Raw genomic sequence first — 21,187 nt, 5'->3', positions numbered from 1 at the left:
ACTCCCATTCATACATACACATACTAGGGCCAATTTAGACAGTAGCCAATTCACCTACCTGCATGTCTTTAGAGTGTGGGAGGAAACCCACGCAGGCATAGGGAAGACATGCAAACTCTGAGCTGGTAGTGTTGTGGTTTGGATTCCAACTGACAACCCTTGTTCTACTAGGTGGAAGATCTAACCATTTAGCTGCTGTTTTTTTTCCTTCAGCCTTCTGAAACCTTAAACTGTATAATGTATGATCTGCCATAGACCCTTCAATTCAGATGATTTAGTGAGCTCTCAATTGATTTGGTCTCTGGCACATCAGTCAGCCATGGCAGAATTATCTGGATTCTGTCTGCTTTCCCAGACAAATATTTGTGCATGTATCAGAGAGCTGGTAGAAATAGATTGATAGTCATTTTTCATTTCTGATCAATTTTTTCAAGGTGTTGCATCGTTATGCATTTTCATTGATGCTGAATTGCTTCTTTGTGATCGCTTATGCTTAAATTACTCACATCTCTCCAATAGGATTATTTGATCTAGTCAGTCAGCAACCCGTTGGATCGATATGCTACACAGTGAAGCAGATTTCTGTTGTTGGAAAACATGATCATAGGTTAGCAATCACATCTGTTTTTACCATACAATCTCCTAATCTGATTGAGTTCATAAGGCCCTTTGCACACTGATACACTCTGCCAGTGGATCCTCCTGCTCAGCGGGGGATCTCTGCTAATCCCTGCTAAGCAGGCAGATATCAGGTCTGTGTCTGCTTATACAAAGCAGGCATGGACAGTTAGCTTTCCTGTATGGGCGGTTGGATGGAAATGGACCAACGGTCATCCGAGCCAATCTATTACACAAGATCAGATGTCGGTGGGTGTCAATGGACACATGTCCGTTGACACCCATTGCTCAATGGAGGGCAATAGATGGTTCAATTGGGTCCTCCCAAGTGTAAGGGGCCCTAAAGCGTTTGTTACCCCAAAACGTACAATTCTTGATATGTGCCTGCTGTACTATGCACTTGTATGAGAAAGTATTCTGTTCTTTGTATTGCTTCCTTTAGGTGAAATCCCTGGTGTCCCAGCCAGTGCCTCTGCTTTCCTTTTAGAAACTGACTACACTAAGCAGGAGAACACATTGTGGTCAGTTCTCTAGCACTGCTGGAAACTTGGTGTACTCTCCTCCAATGATCAAACTGTCCCGCTGCACAGCCATCCACTGGTAAGCTCAGTGTGCTGCTGCTTTTCCTCCTCCCCTTAGCTCTTATGCAGCTGAGAACAGAAGGAATGTGATCACTTAAAAAAAAAAAAAAGAGGAAATCCAGTGTTTTATAATGGGTTTGTTTGGTTTTTGTTTTTTTATCTATACCTAAATGTTTTGCCTTGCATTTCTATTTTAAACTGAATGGGTTGTTTGAGAGCCGGTTCACATTAGCGCGACACGACTCCTTACTACTTCGGGGCGACTTGTGCATTACAGCGCACCACGACTTCGGAGTGACTTGCAGGGACTTCACATAATGGAAGTCTATGCAAGTCGCTCCGAGGTCGCCCCGAAGTAGTACAGGACCCTTTTTCTAAGTCGGAGCGACTTGTGTCGCTTCTATTAGAATGGGTCCTGTAGCGGTCAATAGACCGCGAGGGAGCGCGACTTGTCAGGCTGACAAGTCGCCTGACAAGTCGCGCTAGTGTGAATGGGCTCTTACAAGGTGATCGTTTACAATCACTTTTAGGAAGCATCTCTGTTCTATTCAACATGATCCTATATTTCCACCCTGGCTGATTAAGTGTCGGTTCACATTGGTGCGCTGCGGAAACCCTGCGAATCCACTGCAGGTTCCCGCATCACACTCGACTTGCAGGCAGCTCACACTGCCATATACAAACTGCTGGGAGTGTAAATAAAGTTAACCACACCCCCAGATTAGTCTTCGCATATTGCAGTGCGAACTGTCAGTTCAGATAGGAATTGGATTGCATAGATGTGACCACCCATGCGATCAGATTGTGGTGCGGACCAAAAAAAGGGTCCTGTGCGACTTTGGTTCGAATGCAAATTCAGCCATGCAATCTGTATGGCTGTTTATGCATCGCACAGACATTGCATGTGATTTGCACAGCAGTTCGGTGTGAATCACATGCAATGTCTCTCACATCGCATATGTGTGAACTGGTACTCAGTGTGATGGAATCCAGTTGACATTGATTGGATGGGAAGTAAAGCCAAAAATGCTGCCCTAGGTTGGATGGGAAGTAAAGCCAAAGAAATGCCGCCCTAGGTGAGTGACCGACTCTCACACATTGGGAAAAGGAACCCAGCTCCTCTGTGAGATTCAGAGACATGCAAAAATCCGGAATATTGCTGCACTCCTTGGTACATTTATTGAAGCATTAAAATCACATAACAGATATGACAGGAACCTAAAGGGTAACGCATTTCACACTAAAGCCAGCTCTTACTCAAACCTCTGAGTAAGCGCTGACTTGAGTGCGAAATGCGTTACCTTTTATGTTCCTGTCATACCTGTGATGTGATTTTAATGCTTCAATAAATTTACCAAGGAGTGCAGCAATATTCCTGATTTGTGCATGTCTCTGATCGGATGGGAAGTTATGCAAATTTGATTGGTTGCCGATTTGATTGAATTGCACTTTGATTGGATAATCAAAGCATGTATTGATAGCAATAGGCCCATCAATTGATCATATTGATAGGTATGTAGCCATCCTTAAATGTTTAAATATGAATATGAATTGTTAAAGCCATTTCCAGTGTAGGAGTGCTGCCTTCTTTTCAGATTCAGAATCCTTTATTAATCCCAAAGGGAAGTGACCCCTGTCAGCTAGGTGGGAGGATGAGGAATCCGAGGAGGGATCGGATATACACATATAAATTGTGGGGGAGGTGAGCCCAGTCATTGCTCTGTGTAGGTGACAAGCACAGACACACAGACCGGGGACACTCCGCGATTACTATACGGAAATATAATACATCGGTTCCCACACTAAGGAGCCCCGCCCATCACTGGCCTCACAGCACACAATCTAACACGGGAGGCGTGTCTTGAAGTTGTAAGCTGGGCTTTTCATAGGTTAAGGAGCCGAGGGGGGGCTTGGCTAAGTGTCATTGTGCCTGTAGGGAGTTGGCCTGAATTCCCCATACACGGTGTAGAGGCGGCTCAGTGCGCGGTGTGTGTCTGCTGGATGTCCGCCTGTTGCTGCTGATCGCTGGAATCCGGACTGTGACATCTACTAGTCTATTGGGTGACAGCACCATGACTCCCCGGATCGGACAGGGGCCACAGGTTAGTGCAGGCTACATACATTCCTGACATCCCGGTGTAGTCACCTACAAGGCATTGCTGGGGGTTCTGTCTGAACTGAGAGTACGATCCATACTGCCATTTCTAAGGACATCTCATCCTATTGCTCAATCAGCTGAATCAGATAGTCCTGTCCATACTTCAGGACATTAGGGGTGCCTTGAAAATGAAAACACTATTTTATCATGTGAGGTGTGTGGAGTTCATCATAGAATGTCACATGAGAGGAGATGATAGCTCTGTATGAACAAACCATTATGATAACATGCATTGGTATGAAAGTCTCCTATTACACACTGATCACAGATCATCTCCTCTTTCATCTGTTGGTGATCTGTACAACAGGATACATTTTATTAAACTGTTGCCAAAACAATATTGTGCTTTCATGTGTATCTGTTTGCTGTTTGTAGATTTATAACAGTGCTTTGCAGGCTTGGTGCAGTATTTTTCTACCTTTTTTCAGTCCAGTCACTCTTTAAAATTATAGACCATCTCAAGGCACCCTTACAAATCCTACACAGTCTCGGGGCGCTCCATTCTAAAATGTAAAAAAAACTATTCTAATATTTTCTTATTTCAGCAGCATTCACACGTAGGACACCCAACGTTAGAGGTGATTTATTCTTCCCAAGCAAATACACTTTTGCACACTGGTAGTGACTAGTTTTCCAATGTTTCTCTTCTCCCTCAATGTCTCCCTATTAGTCAGCTAATGTGACCCCAGTGCTGAGGGAGAGGGGCACAGAGGGTCAAACAAGCATGCTGTGGAGGCAACAGACACCCTTCTTATCAACTGATGACGTCATTCGTTATTAGCATACCAGTGTCTAGAAAGTCGGAATGGTGCACAGTGAAAATCCATAGCTTTGTGTAACTAAAAAGTCAGGCATGATCCACCTGCTGGCATGTATACAGTTTTTAGACATTTTGCCAAGGTACCCCAGGGTGCCTGGGCACCCTGTTTGAAAAAGGCTTGTCTTGGTGTAAATGATTCACCCGTAGTTGTAATATTATTTGGAAAGAAAAGTAGTCAAGGGGACAGTTCAGGAGAGTGGTGTGCATATTGTATTCAGTTATTTTAAAGCTGAAGGTTGATCAGCGTAGGTTTTGCCTTCCCTGGTCTTCCTCTCCAACAGCACACTAATAAAACGATTGAATGAAACCTTTCTGTTTCCATTACCTGCCTTATCTTAGACCCATTGACGTCCTCACTGTGCTTCTCTGAGCAATACAGGTAAATATTGGCTGGCGGGAGGGACCAGCAGGGAGCTGTACATACAGTAGCTTCCTGACAACAGTAAAGCCTATGTTTGAGTCTGAGCCTCAGTGATTGACAAATCTGAATTCCAATGAATGAAAGGGCAAGTCTGGGACAGTAAGGCTGGGGAGGAAAGGGCTAGATGATGGGATATTCTCCAGCCAGAAAATGAGGTGGCTTCTATCTGACTTGCTTGCAGCTTTTATTGTACACTTTGAAAAGCTTACAGTGTGCATTGAAATCAGAGTAAGCAATTTCAGTACATGATAGGACTGGGTATACAACCGGTCAAGATGGAAGGTAAGGCTGGATTTCTACAGAATCCAGGATAAGTACTAATACTCCTTTTCAGTGGACCCCATCTTTACTGCAAGTGGTAAAGTGATATTAGAGTCTCCTTTTTTTTTTTTTTAAAACATGTTATACTTGCTCTGTGCAGTGGTTTTGCACAGAGCAGCCCAGATCCTCTTCTTCTCGGGTCACCCACTGGCGCTCCTGGGCCTCCCTCCTGCTGAGTGCCCCCCACAGCAAGGGGGGCAGCCAAGCCACTGCTCTGTGTCCATTGAGACACGGAGACGCAGCCTGGCCCCACCCACTCTCTCTCATCATTGGCTCCCTGACTTTGACAGCAGTGGGAGCCAATGGTGCCCCCACTGCTGTGTCTCAGCCAACCAGGAAGGAGTGTCCTGGACAGCTGATGCTCTCATGCAACATCGCTGGATCGAGATGGGGCTCAGGTAAGTATTAGGGGGGCTGCTGCACACAGAAGTTTTTTTTCTTAATGCATAGAATCTATGAAGATTAAAATACCTTCTGCCTTTAGAACCACTTTAATGCTATTTTAGGTCCTTCAGGCTCCCACTGTACTACCAGATGGGTCCAGGCAGCCTATTCTCCCCTATACTCTAGCAGTCAGATGCCTTCTGACATCATCAAGTACAATGTAGAGCCCATAGCTCTCCCTTGGATATGAGGATGCTGAGGAACAGTACACTGGTGGAGTATAGGGGAGTTCCATCTGCGGGAGGAGTGGAGGATCAGGTAACTGATACTGCTTTTCCTGTCCCCTAGACCTAAATGAACATTTAACCCTTTTAGTGCAGGGTGACCCCACTGCACTAGAAGATTTTTACTTCCCCCCGGAGTTGGGCTTTAAGATGGATGGAAATAAAATGTTGTCCAAAGCAAACGGCCCAAAATGAAATCCAACTTCACGGCATTTTTCTATTAGCTTTATTTTATGTGGTTAATCATGAATATACATTCACCTGAAAATCTGGTTCTTTAGATTGCTAATGGTCTGTGAGTCTGTCTGTCTTTTTGTGTGTAACCCGCAGCCAGATCTTGTGGCATTATATGGACTATTTAATGGCTTGATCTTGGTGATGCTGTATTGTTTTATAGCTTTTTATTATGTTAAATATGAATGTAGTTAGCACTGTACGGATTTGTCGCACAAGGCACCAATAAATACCATGTGAGATATTTCCTGACCTACTTGGAAAACCTGTTCTGCTGAACCATAAGACCAAAGACACAACCGGCTTTGTTTTTACGGCTGTCAAGAAAAGGATTACAGAGATTTCCACATGCAGCCTTTTTTTCTGCTTTGTAAAATAAACTTGAATCAATTTCTGTGGGTTGTCAATAGAACATCATTTTCCTCTTAGGACAAGGAATTGCCTCCTATTAGAGATGGCAGATGAAATGGTGGGGGTGTTAAAGAATATTCAAGTATTTCATATTGAGCTACATTTTGGCAAAGGTTTTATCATTTGCATGTAAGCCAAGGTGGTGTTTCATGTTCTTCAAAAGGGTTTACGTGCAGGTGAAAGTCCCTAAAGCCATGATATATTGCTGGAAGACAAGAAGGTAGAAATGGCTTGTGCTATCTACCTTTAGCAAGTGAATGGGTAATGCCAAAGTTCGTGGGTCAAACAAAACCAAAGATTATTCCCAGCCCAACTTGTCAGCCAGCCTGCAACCAACCAAATTTAAGCCCCGTACACACGTACAGATTGTTGGCCGTAAATTGTTGGCCAACATCCGATCGGCCGATTGTAGGCTTGTTAGTATGATGCTTTCGACAACCAACTGCGAATTTTCGGCCGAAAAAAAATCTGGTGTACATGCTATAAAATTTTTTTTGGCCAACAACAGAACGGCCGATTGTTCTTCAGTCAGTACAGATTTCGGCAGACAAAAATCAGATGAGCAAGACTGGGCATGCTCAGAGAAGAAAAAACACACGGAAAGTCAACCATCTCATGACATCACTTCTGAAGTTGGTTTTTGTTGGCCAACAAAAGTCCAGTGCAAGTCTAGAGCACATTTCAACCAACAAACAACACTGGACAAAAGACGGCCGATCGGTCGGCCAACAATCTGTGCGTGTGTACGAGGCATTACCTGTCCAAAAGTTTGAGGTAAAAACAGGAGTTTCCTTTGCACACATTTGCAAATACATGCGTAAGCTGTAACAACAAGGCACCCCATTATTTTCCGCAGTCCTAACTCTATACATTTTTGAGAGCCTCCATAGTAGAAGCACATGCATTATAATGGATAGGCAGAGGGCAGTGTTACATCTAACCAATGTACAAGGAGGTGTTTCCTATTATGGGGCTGCCAGATTCTAGCTGTGATTTTGGCATGTCTGGCGTTTTCAGTATTTTGTCTTCTGGATACTTAAAATTTCATCCACCCCTATTTGAATAGGACCCTGGCTGTAGTAAACAGGTTTTATTACAACAATTTTCCCAAATGAAAAGAAAACAACCTCTCTGGTCAAAAAGGAACATTGATTTGACAATTTTTTTAACCATTAGAAAATTGACCAAATATTCCAAAAACAGAAATTCTCCAACATAGTGCTGCTATTGTATGGCCCTAACTGGTTGAGGCAGTTGAAAAATGCCTGCTACTGGCTTCAGATCTACAGATTGGTAAGGGTGTGCCAAAAGATAGCTGCATGTGCTTATCTGCTGCTTTTGTGAGCTGTGAACTATGCTTCAGACTGCTGGAGGGGATGAGAGGCACTGGTAGACCATGGTTCAGGCTCCATGCACGTTAGCGTTTTTCATAAGCTAGTGGTGTTGGTCCAGTGTTCAAACTCAGCACAGTCCTCTACCAGGAAGTTCTTGTGCACTCCATGCTTCCCTCTGCTGACCAGCTTTATATAGATAATATATTATATTTCCTGATTTCATTTTCAAGCAGGACTTGGCACCTGCCCACACAGCCAAAAGTACCAAAACTTGGTTTAATGATCATGGTATCACTATGCTTGATTGGCCAGCCTGACCTAAACCACATAGAGCATCTTTGAGGTTTTGTCAGGAGGAAGATGAGACACCAGACCCAACACTGCAGATGAGCTGAAGACCACCTGGGCTTCCATAACACCTCAGCAGTGCCACAGGCTGATCGTTTCAGTGCCACGCCAGATTGATGCAGTATTTCATGAAAAAGGAGCCCTGACCAAGTATTGATTGCATACTATACTGTACATGGACATACTTTCAGTAAATAATAATACCAAAAACCCACGCTTGGATAATGAATAAAGAACAAAAAGCAGCTGCTGTTCACCCAATGGGAAAATAGACTAAAAAGAATGAATAAATAACAGCGCTTGCTAAAAAATACATAAATAATTTAAAAGTGAATAAAGTGCTTGAAAAAATTGAATCCACACCACATTTAAATAAAGATGCAAAAAATAAATAGAAAATGCATAAAGTGCTCAAAACATCATTAATTGTAAAATAATTCATATATTGTTAAAAGTCCATAAAATGTCCAAAAAGAAGTGCAAAGGTGCTCAAACTGTGCTTGTATTCCTTTCATTTCTTTGTGCTGAAAAGTGCTCATCAGTACAAAGGCACCACACTCCCCTCTTGCACCCCTACTTGCCAAAAAAAAGACCCTCTCTGGGTCAAATGTAGCTTTAAGGGGGAGTATGGAATCCTGGGTATATGATCAGGGTACCATCCAGAAAGAACGCTCACTTCAGGTAACAAATGGTATTTCCTTAACGGGCTCAGCCCAAATTAAAATAAAGGAATCTTAGTGAAGTACTGTTTAAAATCCCATTTAATATCGAAAGTAGCAGATATACTCACAAAAACTAAGATAAAAATGAGCAGTAAGTCAGTTACAAAGGACTTTGTGCGAATGCTGTCTCGCGTGCGAAGTAGATGGTTAAGGTACGCTGGAAGTTACGCCAAGACGTTTCGCCCGCCTTCCTGATCCATGGACATCCATATTTTTGCACCTTTATTCAAATATGGATTCTACGCATTTAGCACCTTTTTATATCTACTATTTTTTTTAGCAGTTCACTTTTAATTATTTTTTCTTTTTAGCAAGCGCTGTTATTTATACTTTTTCAGTAAGCCAACATTTCTGTATTTTTTTTTTTTTTTTTTTTTATATTGGTGCTATGTAGTATTCTAATTTTCTAAGATAGTGAATTTTGGGTTTTTTACTAGCTGTAAGCTAGAATTGTCAAAATGAAAACAAAAACATGCTTGAAATATATCACTGCGTGTAAGGCATCTATATAAAATGAGTTTTACTTTTTGATTTGAATTACTGAAATTAGGTTTTTGATGATAGTCTAATTTTATGAGATGCACCTGTAGGTCTAGTTAAAAAAAAAAATATTTTCAGTAATAAAGATCAATATCAAACAAAAGATTGCTCAAATTTGTCAATTATAGAAATGTTTTCCACAGATCATCTTTTCAATAAACCAAAAAATGTTGTCCTGGGCACCTTACCAGTTTCTTTACAGTACTCAATTCTCCCCTCCCCCCCCCCCAACCTCTGGGGTTACGGTTACGCTGACCACTGTTGGGGTACACTACGGTTTTAATACCACAATTTTTACTATCTGCATCTTTTTGTGTAATTACTGGAAAAAAGTTTTATAGTATACAGCAGGTGGATGTTAAACATTTTCTGGCCTAGATGTCAAGTACTCTAAACAGCCCCATTATTTGTTATAAAACATTGTATAATAAAAAAAACAAAAATAAAAAACGTTGTATAATTTTACCGATCATGTTAATGTAGCATGAGCTATAGGTGTAACCATCTTTAGCAGCGGTTACTTGACTACTTGTAGTGGTAGTAAAGCCCCTCTTGTACCTGCAAGTAAGCCTAAAATAAGGCTTTACCTGTAGCTACTGTAAATATCTCCTAAAAATGCGCTGTTTAGGAGATATTTGCTTTAGTAACAGCCGTTGTCGTCACTGGCGCATGCTCCTGGGAGCCCCGGCATGCCGTCCATTGAGAGCGCAGTGCCCATGCGCCAGTGCCAACACCTGCTGCTGCTATAGTAAATATGCACCATTTAGGAGATATTTACTGTAGTAGTAGACAGTGTCGCCACTGGCGCATTTGCACTGAGCTCTCAATAGACGGCATGGCGTGCCGTGGCTCCCGCGTGCATGAGCAGGGGTTACATGATCGTGGCTGTGCCATTTGATCAGCCAGAAAAGAGAAATGGACAGAGGGCGCACCAGCCTAGCGCATTATCTTTAGAACAATTTATTGTAATAGACATGTATACACATTATACTCACAAAACGATTATGAAACACGGGCAATAAGCAATGAGGGACCACCAGGGGTCTCCACTGGGTTTCCTCAGCTGCCGCAGGCCGTGGAAGGATGTAGACCTCCCAAAAGCCACTTACGCGTTTCGGGGTGTTCCCCCTTCATCAGAGCTCTTTTCCAGTATCTTCTTTGGGTTACCACGACCCGTTGAGAGTGGCAGCACAGCCTGAATTTACTACAATTTGACCTCAATCGCATTTTCCGGATACCAGCTGCAAGGCCACCCCTTAAGCGCAGGAGTCATTTGCTCTTTGTACATTTGAAAAGCCAGAGCTGGCCAACCTGGAAGGAAAATTGGGTGAAGATGGAAGCCCTGTCAGCAGTTCCAGCCCACTGCTTTGTTCTAAAGCAAGTCTTGAACCACTTAAGCCCCGGAAGATTTTACCCCCTTCCTGACCAGGCCCTATTTTGCGATTCGGCACTGCGTTACTTTAATGGACAATTGTGCGGTTGTGCGACGCTGTACCCAAACAAAATTTATGTCCTTTTTTCCCCGTAAATAGAGCTTTCTTTTGGTGGTAGTTGATCACCTGTGCGGTTTTTATTTTTTGTGCTGTAAACAAAAAAGAGCGACAATTTTGAAAAAAAAAAAAAAACAATATTTTTCACATTCTGCTAAAGGACATTCCCCAAAAGAAAATGTAAAAATCAAATTTTTTTAACATTTTAGGCCAATTTGTTTTCTGCTACACATTTTTGGTAAAAAAAAAAAAATCGCAAAAAGGGTATTTTGATTGGTTTGCGCAAAAGTTATCGCATCTACTAACTACGGGAAAGATTTATGTAATCTTTATTGTTTTTTTTTTACTAGTAATGGCGGTGATCTGCGTTTTTTTTGCGGGACTGCGACATTGCGGCGGACAGATCGGACCCCTAACTGACATTTTTGACACTTTTGGAGGTACCAGTGACATTACTACAGTAATCAGTGCTATAAATATGCACTGTTACTGTAATAATGACACTGGCAGGGAAGGGGTTAACCTGTAGGTGATCAAGGGGTTAAATGTGACCCTAGGGGAGTTATTCTAACTCGGGGGGGTGTGGCTTCTGAGATGACCATAGAGACATGTGATTCTAAATAGCAGGATCACATGGGCTCTGTGACCATCTAAGGGAGAAGGACGGTCGGCTGTGTTTACGATCGGAGCCGCCTGACACACGCATCGGCTTCCCCGCTGACGAGTGGGAGCATGCCGCCCCCGAGAGTGAGGGCTGTGCATGTACGGCGATTCGCCCAGGAGCGGCTTTTACCGCAGTACATCTGCGGTGGGTGGTCGTAAAGGAGTTTTAATGAATGTACTAGTATGCAATGCACTTTACTACCGCTTTGAAACTGTTGTATGGGTTCCTCGGGTAAAATAGTTGCTCTCGGGTGTCTCGTAGCCTGGTCTCCTTACAGTCCCACTTTTATTGATGAATACAAATTTTTAATATGGAAGTGCCATGCTTTCTTTTCAGGCAAAATCTATTAAAGATTATACTACAACTTTATATGGGCCCACTACAACCTTATTTGGGCAGGGGCCCACCCCATAATCATTTGCTTCCTTTATCAATTACAGTGTGATGCCCATTGATACTCATTTACTTTCATCTATTCATACGCTGAAGGTCTGTGATGGATAGATGGTGGGAGACCATGCTACAGGGACTCATGACATTCACCAGTTCTCCACTACTCTGTAAGATTATCTGCATAGTAAAGTGAATCTTGGCATGTTGTCCACTATAGATTACAGGGAAAGATTTACCTATTGCTAAATATTTTTTTTTGAACTCTTGTGTGCTGGAGCTAACATAGCTAAGTCTGACAGTGGGAACAAAGACAGGCAGATCTCTCTTCCTTCTTCAATGCTGATAAATATCTAAACTAAATCTGGACAAAAAAGAATTCATGTCTGTGGTCAGTTGAGCAGTGGCTTCATATTTGTGCACCTTCCTTTACTCCAAGAGACATTCTTATTTGGGCTGGAAATTATCCCAGCTGATCGTTGTTGTTTTCTCCCAAGCTGAGTTGGCATCCGCTTGAACCCTTTTTAATAGCACTGTGTCCATTCACCTGGTGTGAACGTTTTACAGAACAGTTTTGTGCATCCATGGCTGCCCACCAATTCAAGTTTGTAGGGAAAGCAGAAGTGTGGCCAGGTTAGGGATTTGCAGCTACTTATACATTTCTAAGAAGCCATAATGCTTTTAAACAGGGGTGTCCAATGTTTTGGCTTTCCTGGGCCACATTGGAAGAAGGGATGTCTTGGGTCGCACATAAAATACAATAATTCGGATAGCTGATGAACCGAAAATGGTCAGGCAGACAGCAAATTAACGATCACTTATCTAGATAATATGAGTTAAAAGACTCATTTTTTTTTTTTGTAATATTTTTTATTGTAAAAGAGGGAAACCTAAAACTAGTGTGATATTTTGACGCTGTTTTTCTATAAACTAACACATTAATATCTGGTTCAATGGATGGAGTAGCAATTCTCAATGCATTCTTAAGGTACTCTATGGATATCTTGGTTCTAATTTTGCCCTTCGTGTTCTTCATCTTTGAAAATTGTTGCAAATATAGGTGCTGCCGAAAACTGATGACATCAATAAGGCGTGGTTGTAAAGAGTTGGATGTTTTTCTTTAGGAAGATAAAACGTCTAAAAGTCCAGTAAAGAGACACTGCCAAATCTTTTTTCAACCGCGCATGTGTTCGCTAAGTGTAAACTCATTTTTACAAATAATTTTAATTAAAAAATCCAACCTTTTTAAAATACGTTTATGAATTTGTGTTGGCCTGCAGGTTGGACGCCACTGTTTTAAAACAAGCCATCACTAACCTCTGTAACTGCAGGCACCGTGCACATTCTCCATTTTCTGAGACTTTACTTTCACTCTCGTTCTGTCTCAGACAACTTTATTCCCCTTGCCAGCAGTAAGTTGGTAGCCTATCATACTTGAAATCTATAATGCAAACACAGTGGGTACACAGGAAGAGGGGGGTGCAGAATGTTGAAGTGTTTAAATTTGGCCAGTCCCATCTGAAAAGACCAAATGGCCAGATTTTGATCCATCTACAACCAGCCTAACTTTCCACTAGGAGTCTAGGTAAAGTGAGTTTACTGTTTTTGGTTTTTTTTGCTACGTGCACATGTAATTTTTGGCCACACTCACATGTTTGCATTTACCCAGGATGTCCTGGTGCTGCGTAGAGTCCCCCATAGACATGAATGGGTGGAAACCGCTTTACCTAGCCATTAGCATAAATTAGCGTACGCACACGGACATAATGTCCTGAACGCAGGTAGCATGTGTTTGGGACATTAAGTATGTGTGCTATTTTACGCTGATGGCAGCATTCACCCATTCATGTCTATGGTTGGCTGTATGCAGCTCCAGGACATCCTGGGCACCAAAAATATGCATGCTGCATGGCAAATGTGCCCATGTGCATGCAACCTTAAAGCTGGCCATACAGGGGACAAAATTCAGCCAGTTCAGCATGAACCAGCTGAATGTCGATCCATGTATGGGCAGGATGATGGTACCCAAGTCAATCAATCGATCGACTTTGGTACAACCAGCTTGTTGGATTTCACTACATGTAATTACTGCCAACGAATATAGTCGCTAGGAGTAATCGTATTCTGCCAGCTGGGAAGGCTCCCTCCTCCTACCAGCAAAATACAATAGTGCAGTGGGAGGTATTCCCCCCATCATTACTAACTGTGCTGCTGGGGGAATCGAGCAATTTTCTTGCCTTCCACCCGTGCTTCAAGGAAAGAAAATCGATTCATATATGGCTTGCCTTTCTGGCAGAATTAATAGCTCACTGATTGGTTGTTGCTTGTTGCCTGGAAGAGCTGTTTAAAAATACTTGTTTCCAATGATCATCATGATTATTTTTTTCAGCTGTTTGTAATATTTTTGCCCAGATTTGTGATTCTGTATGTGTTTGTAAGATTACATATACAGTACAACATGTTTTGGGGACCTTTTCTACATTAGCTCAAACAGTTGCTAACCTACCCTTTTCCCTTGCTGTTGATCATTGACCTCTTTTACAACCATTCTGCCGTTCAAATGGAATAGAACGAAGAGGCACATAGAAAAGGTATACAGCTAAGCTTTGTTATAGCAACAAATCATTTCTTGCTTGCATATGTGGAATACAACTCTTTACTGTCCAGGCAATTCCCAAAGCGACATGAATTAGCAATTTTCTGCTCATTAGACGCTCCATTTTGCAATACATAGCCATCATTTTATTTCGGCTACTGTCATAAAAAGAGCCACACAGCTTGTAATCTTCTCTTGCTGCACAACTGAAGACAATTAATAGTGTTTATTTTCCACATGTGCTCTTATTAAGTGCTTGATTGATTTTTAGCACTCAAGCTAAGACATGGGGAGGCGGGAGTAGATTATTTTTAGCAAACAAAGTCGGAGAGAGAAGTTTTTTTTTTTTTTTTTTTTTTTTTTTCTTGCAGATATTTTGATGAGACGAGTCATGTACTTTATGTTCTTCTTTATGATTTTATTCCTCAGTTGTTTGTTTTTTTTTTTTTTTTTTTTTGCCATTTGTAGTTTGCAAACCAATTTTTACAACATGGAAGGAAAAATAAAGCAGCACTTTCTTTCCTGATAGTATCATCATTGTAACCACCGAGGAAGAGATCTTGGACTGATACTATCCATACACTACCATGCCTGATATTTTTGTGTCTAAAAAAAGGACAGTTTCTGCTATAAGGTCCTATACAGACCTTTTACAGAATGCACGTTAAGTGGTGTTTTGGAGATTAATGTGTTCTGTCAGGCAGCCCATTCATTTTTTTTTTTTTTTTTGGCCTAATTAATTTTAATTGAATTTTCCAAAACAATAGGTTACAAATGAGAAAAGGGAGGAGAAAAGAAAAAAAAGAATTACTATATATATATATATATATATATATATATATCTTATGTATGTGTGTGTGTGTTTCCTTCTATCAAACAACCTCTTCTGAAATTGCATACAATTTTCCTAACATATATTACATCCATTCTTACCACAAACAAGGTGAAATATTATATACCTAGTGTCATATAATGCATAAACTAATGTACAAAAAAAAATTCCAGGGGTGGAACAGTTATAACCCGCCTACTTAAAGTGGAATTTCAGTGAAATTCTAACAAAAGGCTAAGTCTACTCCTACCCCCATTTTAAGCCTATTCTATATATCCTGTAAAATAAAAGTTGTCTATAGCTACCTATTTTGAAGCTGCTCCAGTTCAGTCACATGATCAGGTCCCAGCACCGGCCTCAGTATAGAGCAGAGGCAGGGACAACAGAACGTGGGCGATGAGAGGGTCCTCTTACCGAATAGGCATGCTGGGCAGTTGCCGGGGGCCCCACCTGCCCAGTGACCCAGCCCCAGCAAAGCATTAGTCCCGATTCCCATATGCATCCCGTCGCCAAACTTAGCAGGTGGCAAGGGCCTGTCGGCCCTGCACTGCTGTCAGACCACTTGGGCCGTGGCGGGGGAGCCCACAACTGCAGGAATGCCTGTCCGCCTCCATGGGAACAGGCACACACAGGACAGTCGAGTCTGACTCCCGTCCTTGTGTGTGTTCTACGAACCCAGCTGCCGAACTTGGAAGCTGTCATTAGCCTGGCACTGCTGTACCAATAAATATCGCCTTATCGATAATTTGCATTTTTATTCTCGTGGGTGATTGTATAGGCAGGGCCCCAGTGCACTGCATTGCCCGGGGCCCTTTAATGCTCTTAAAATGCCACTGGGCGATGAGGTCACCCATAGGCTTGCTTTGGGGCAACCATTGTCTGCTGTCCCTCCTCTACAATAAAGCCAGCAGTCTTATATAAGCTGATTTGATGACTGCTGGCCATCTCTTTCCACACCTTTCTGAATTCCTTCTGGCTTTAGAGGTTCTGCTTTGCTATTTATTTTCAATTTAGAAGTACTACATATCCCATTGTACCCTGCTGCCTGCATTCCCCTATGAACTCCGCTTTATGAAACTCCTCCTTTCAGCACCTCTGTAGTTCAGAAGCCAGGCTATGTGAATTTTGTGACACAGCAGTACCTACTCACAGGACCTAATGAAACCCATGGTTGAAGGAAAGAAGATTGCTCGACTCCCCCATCGACACAGTCAGTATTGATGTGAGAATCCCCCCACTGCACTTCTGTATTTTGACATCAGGAGGTTTCTCAGCTGTCAGAATGCAATGATAACTGCTGTGATCGTTTTTCTTTCTTGCATCAAAGAAAATTGCATAATCTATGGCATGCCCTAGGTATGCAAATTAGTCACTTAAATTCATGTAATCTGTTGCGTACTGGTAAATGCTAAATTTACTCAGGGCTCTGGTCCTGAAGGGATTAGTGTAACCACACTGACAATTAGAGAAGTTCAGGAGGTGGAAGGAGTTCAATCCATAAAAGGCAAGGATTGCATTTAAATTAGGCTGATCATATCTACTTCTGTTTTGTCGTGTTAATTCTAAGTTTTTTTAAACATTATCATATATACAGTCATGGGACAAAATATCCCCCCCCCCCCCTTTCCCTTGCATTTCTGTCAGATTATGCACCACTTCGCCCAGAAAATTGTTGTAAATAAAAATGTTTAGGCATGCTCTCTCCACAAAAAAGTGGAGAAACATAAAGCCAAATCTGACACATTACATGCAAAACTCCAAAAATGGACTAGACAAAATTATTGGCACCCTTAATTTAATATTTGGTAGCACACCCCTTAGAAAAAATAATTGAAATCAGTTGCTTCTGGTAACCATCAATTCATTTTTTACACCTTTTCTATTGGAATTTTGGACCACTCTTCTTTCGCCAACTGCTTCAGGTCTCTCAGATTGGAAGGGTTCCTTTTTCCCAACTGCAGTTTTGATCTCTTTTCGCAGGTGCTCAATGGGATTTAGATCTGGACTCATTGCTGGCCAGTACAGTACTCTCCAGCACTTTGTCTTAAACCATTTCCGGGTGCTTTTTGACATGTGCTTTGGGTCATTGTCCTGCTGTAAGACCCATGACCTCTGACAGAGACCCAACTTCCTGACACTGGGCCATACAATGCGTGAATGCACCCCAAAATTCTTTGGTATTCTTCAGATTTCATAATGCTATGCACACGGTCAAGACATCCAGTGCCTAAAGCAGCAAAGTGATCCCAAAATATCGGTGAACCTCCACCATGTTTGAATGTAGGGACTGTAGTCTTTTCTTTAAAGACCCAATTTCTTTTTCGGAAAACAGTAAAATGAAGGGGCTTTACCAAAAAGCTGTAAATGTTTTGTCTGTCCACAGCACATTCTCCCGAAAGGATTTTGGCCTCCTCAAGTAAGTTTTGGCAAACTGGCTTTTTTTAGGTTTCTGTATCAGCAGTGTGATCCACCTAGAACTCCTACCATAGCGTCCCTTTTCTTTCAGATGACAATGTACAATGCGCACTGACTGTTGTACCCTGTGCCTGAAGGTCAGCTTGAATTTGTCCAGAAGATGTACATACTTTATCCACCATTCAAACAATCCTTTGTTGCAATCTTTGATCAATTTTTCTCTTTTGTCCATGTTCAGGGAGATTAGCTACAGTGCCATGGGCTATAAACTTCTTGACAATGTGGTGCACAGTGGGCAAACAGGATAATTAAAGAGGTTGTAAACTAAAAAAAAAAAACCCGTAGGCTTGTACAGAAAAGACCTGTTGATCCTGCCAGAAATGATGTATCCTGGGCTCTTCCTGTGAGCTCAATCTGCTGGGTCAGCTCTCTGGATAGTGTGGGTTCATCTGTCCTCCCTTCTCCATGCAAAAAGAAAACTGATGCAGCCACAACATCAAATGGTCATTCCCAGAGTGACCATCTGCATCGGGTGAGAAGTCTCTAATTAAGCTGAGGTCTGGATATTGCTGGCTGGCCCCACGTTTGGGATCTGTGGACAGTGGTCTGATTGGTCTGGATACTTTATGCTGATTGGCCCTGTAGGTTCTATGATATGAGGTGAGAGGCAGAGTGGTGGGAAGATATGAGCACCTTAATGCACATTGTGGAGTTTATGCCACCTATTGTTGGGATCTCGATTTCCATCACCTATAAATGACTTTTCTCCTCCTCTTGTCTATCACCTTGCAATTTCCAGGACGTTTTTACAGTATATTAGATCCATATAATACCATTATATATTCATTACTGTGTAATGTGTAAAACTCAGCATTACGCTGCACTTTATATATGTTTTCAGGAGGTTTTATGTGATTGCTCTTGAGTGTTCAGCTGCTAGTCCGCCAATTTTCCCACTTTTAACGTTCAGCACTGAATATTTTATGTTCAGATTTTTTTCCTTTAGAAATGTCAGTATTGCTGCAGCGAGATCCATACATTGTACAAAAGGGCAACATTGCAGGCACATTAAGGGAACCCCCCAGGCACGATATTTAAAGGTATTTTTCAGTTTTTGTTTCACTTTAAGCATTATTAAAATCCCTGCTCCTGTAAAAACTATGTTTTAAAACATTTTTGTTTGCATTGATACATGCCCCCCAGGGCAGTACCCGGGTCCCCATACACTTTTTATGGCAATAACTTGCATATAGGCCTTTAAAATGAGGACTTTTGATTTTTTTTCATGTTCATGTCCAATAGACTTTAATAAAGTTTGCGTGTTCACCAGAACTTTATCCCTGTTTGCGATGTTCTGGTACGAACCGAACAGGGGGGGGTGTTTGGCCCATCACTAATTCTTGGCTTCTTATTCTGCTATATGAACTTTGAAATCATTGTTTTTAATATTTTAAAATCTATCTGAGGTACATTTGACAACATCTGGAATTTGTATAAGATTTTCGGTAATATTGCCATATGTACTATATTTATCCGTCGTCCTATCCAAGAAAGGGGTCTTGTAGCTATTTTTTTAAGTTCTGACCTGATCTTGTTTAATAGTGGGATGTAATTTACCTGATACAGCTTTTCTACAGAAGATGTTCATTTTATCCATGGTTATTTTAATTCTGTTTTTGCCCATGTAAAAGGGAATTCTCTCTGTAAGGCCCCTTTCACACGGGCTTTCCGATCAGGTCCACCTGTCAGTTTTTCATGCGGACCTAATCGGATGCTCCATGCACCTCTATGGAGCAGCAGATGTCAGCGGTGACATGTCCGCTGACACCCGCTGCTATCCGATCCTAACCTGTCCGTGAAATTCAGATGGATGGAAACCCTATTTTCCATCCGTCTGGAGGACTGGATGGGATAGGATCGGATGAAAACGGACAGGCGGTCGGTTTTCATCCGATCTTCCATAGAGGAGAGCTGGGATCTGAAAGGTCCATCTCAGCACAGAGAGCGGAGATGGAACTGTCATCCGCCTGCTCAGCGGGGATCGGTGGATTGATCCCTGCTGAGCAAAACGGAGTCTGCAGGGCTGAAAGCCCCTGTGAAAGGACCCTAGGGCTTGTTCTTTTTTACTCAGACTTTTATATTAGAAATTTCTGATTTTTACTGGGATGATCTTCAAATTTGACAGCTTTCTATATCTTTTTAATTCTTTTACTAGATTAGGTAATGTCGTTCTAGGATTTGTTATGTAGAACAAGACCTCATCGGCAGATGCTGCTTTTTTATGCTCCTCCTCTCCCATCCTCACCCCCCTTTTATATCTGGACTGTTTCGTGTAATTGCCAGTAGTGGTTTGAGAGACAGTACAAACAAGGGGGGGGGGGGGAGCGGGCAGTGGAGTTCCCCCTCAAGGATTCTCACAGCGCAAGTCGCACCGCAAGTCGGATCATCCTGATCCGACTTGTGGTGCTCCTTCCATTCAAATCAGTAGGCTCCCATAGGGAACCATTGATTTTGAATGGAAGAAAAAACAACGTATAACGGGGTTGAACATACTTCATCACGTCCGATCGCGTTCGGTCCCGTTTTTGCGTTTGAAACGCCGGGAAACACATGTTCGAATGCAAATAATTGCGTTCCAAAAAACGTCCCTGAACCCAACTGCCTGCAAATGACTGTAAACGACCCTGTGTACATGGACAGAAAAGATAACATAGAGGTGGCTTCTGAAAAAAAACGCCCAACTGCTCCTAAACGGCCATTTACAACGTACCGTGAACATGGAGCCTAATAGTTTTGGAAAGCTTTAGCTATTTCAGTTGCTGAATATACTATCTCCCCTTTTTCATTTAGGTCAATTTTTTCAAAATTGTCACTCCTTTTTTTTGTTTATAGCGCAAAAAGTAAAAATTGCACATGTGATCAAATACCACCAAAAAAGTTCTGTTTGTGGGAAAAAAAGAACGTCAATTTCATTTGGATACAGCGTCCGTTAAAATCACGCAGTGCCGAATTGCAAAATAGGCCCTGCTCTTTCAGCAGCCAAATCCTCCAGGGCTTAAAGAGGTTGTAAACACGTACAAAGTTTTTTTTTTTTTTTTTTTTTTTTTTTTTGGTAACCTGTAAGAGAAACACATAATGAGCTAGTATCCATTGCATACTAGCTCATTATGCAATACTTACCTTAGAACGAGCCCCCGCCATGCAGCTCGCTTACCTGTATGACGGGCGTCATGTCCAGTCGCCCGTCTTCCGGGTTCGCGGCATCCGGCCATCTGATTGGCCGGAGCCGCGGTGACGTCACTCCCGCGCGCGCGGGAGCCGACAGTCACGGCATGGGACTCTGAAACGGCACCAGCGGCCGTTCCTTCAGAGCGCATGCGCCAGTGACGTCACTGGATGCATGTAAGGTAAATATCTCCTAAACGGTACATGTTTAGGAGATATTTACAGTACCTAGAGGTAAGCCTTATCATAGGCTTACCTATAGGTAAAAGTGTCCGAGGAGGGTTTACTTCCTCTTTAAGTGGTTAAATAAAGCAGTAGTTCCTTATTAGGACAATGTATATTAGCCAGTTGTTATGGACTGGCAATAGTGTTTGGCAGCTTACCTGCTCCTTCATGCCT

The 21,187-nt window shown here is 42.2% G+C and overlaps 1 protein-coding gene across 6 annotated transcripts in view; it reads left to right on the top strand.

The window, feature by feature from the left end:
- PLD1 (phospholipase D1) overlaps window positions 1-21,187 on the top strand; it is a 316,806-nt gene that overhangs the window by 94,864 nt on the left and 200,755 nt on the right. The window contains exon 1 of one of the 6 annotated variants that reach the window (XM_082249864.1): window positions 3,179-3,301. The exons of 4 other annotated variants lie outside the window; for them this stretch is intronic. The gene's annotated coding sequence lies outside the window, so the exon portion shown is untranslated. Of the gene's footprint in view, window positions 1-3,178; window positions 3,302-4,661; window positions 4,754-21,187 lie in introns of those variants that run through there. One more of the 6 variants, XM_082249869.1, reaches the window with a different exon arrangement.

The sequence above is a fragment of the Pelophylax lessonae genome (genome assembly GCF_965119305.1).
Source record: "Pelophylax lessonae genome assembly, chromosome: 3".
NCBI classification, from domain to species: Eukaryota; Metazoa; Chordata; class Amphibia; order Anura; family Ranidae; genus Pelophylax; species Pelophylax lessonae.
The sequence above is the reverse complement of the archived record's forward strand: the minus strand, read 5'-3'. Positions and strand labels throughout refer to the sequence as shown.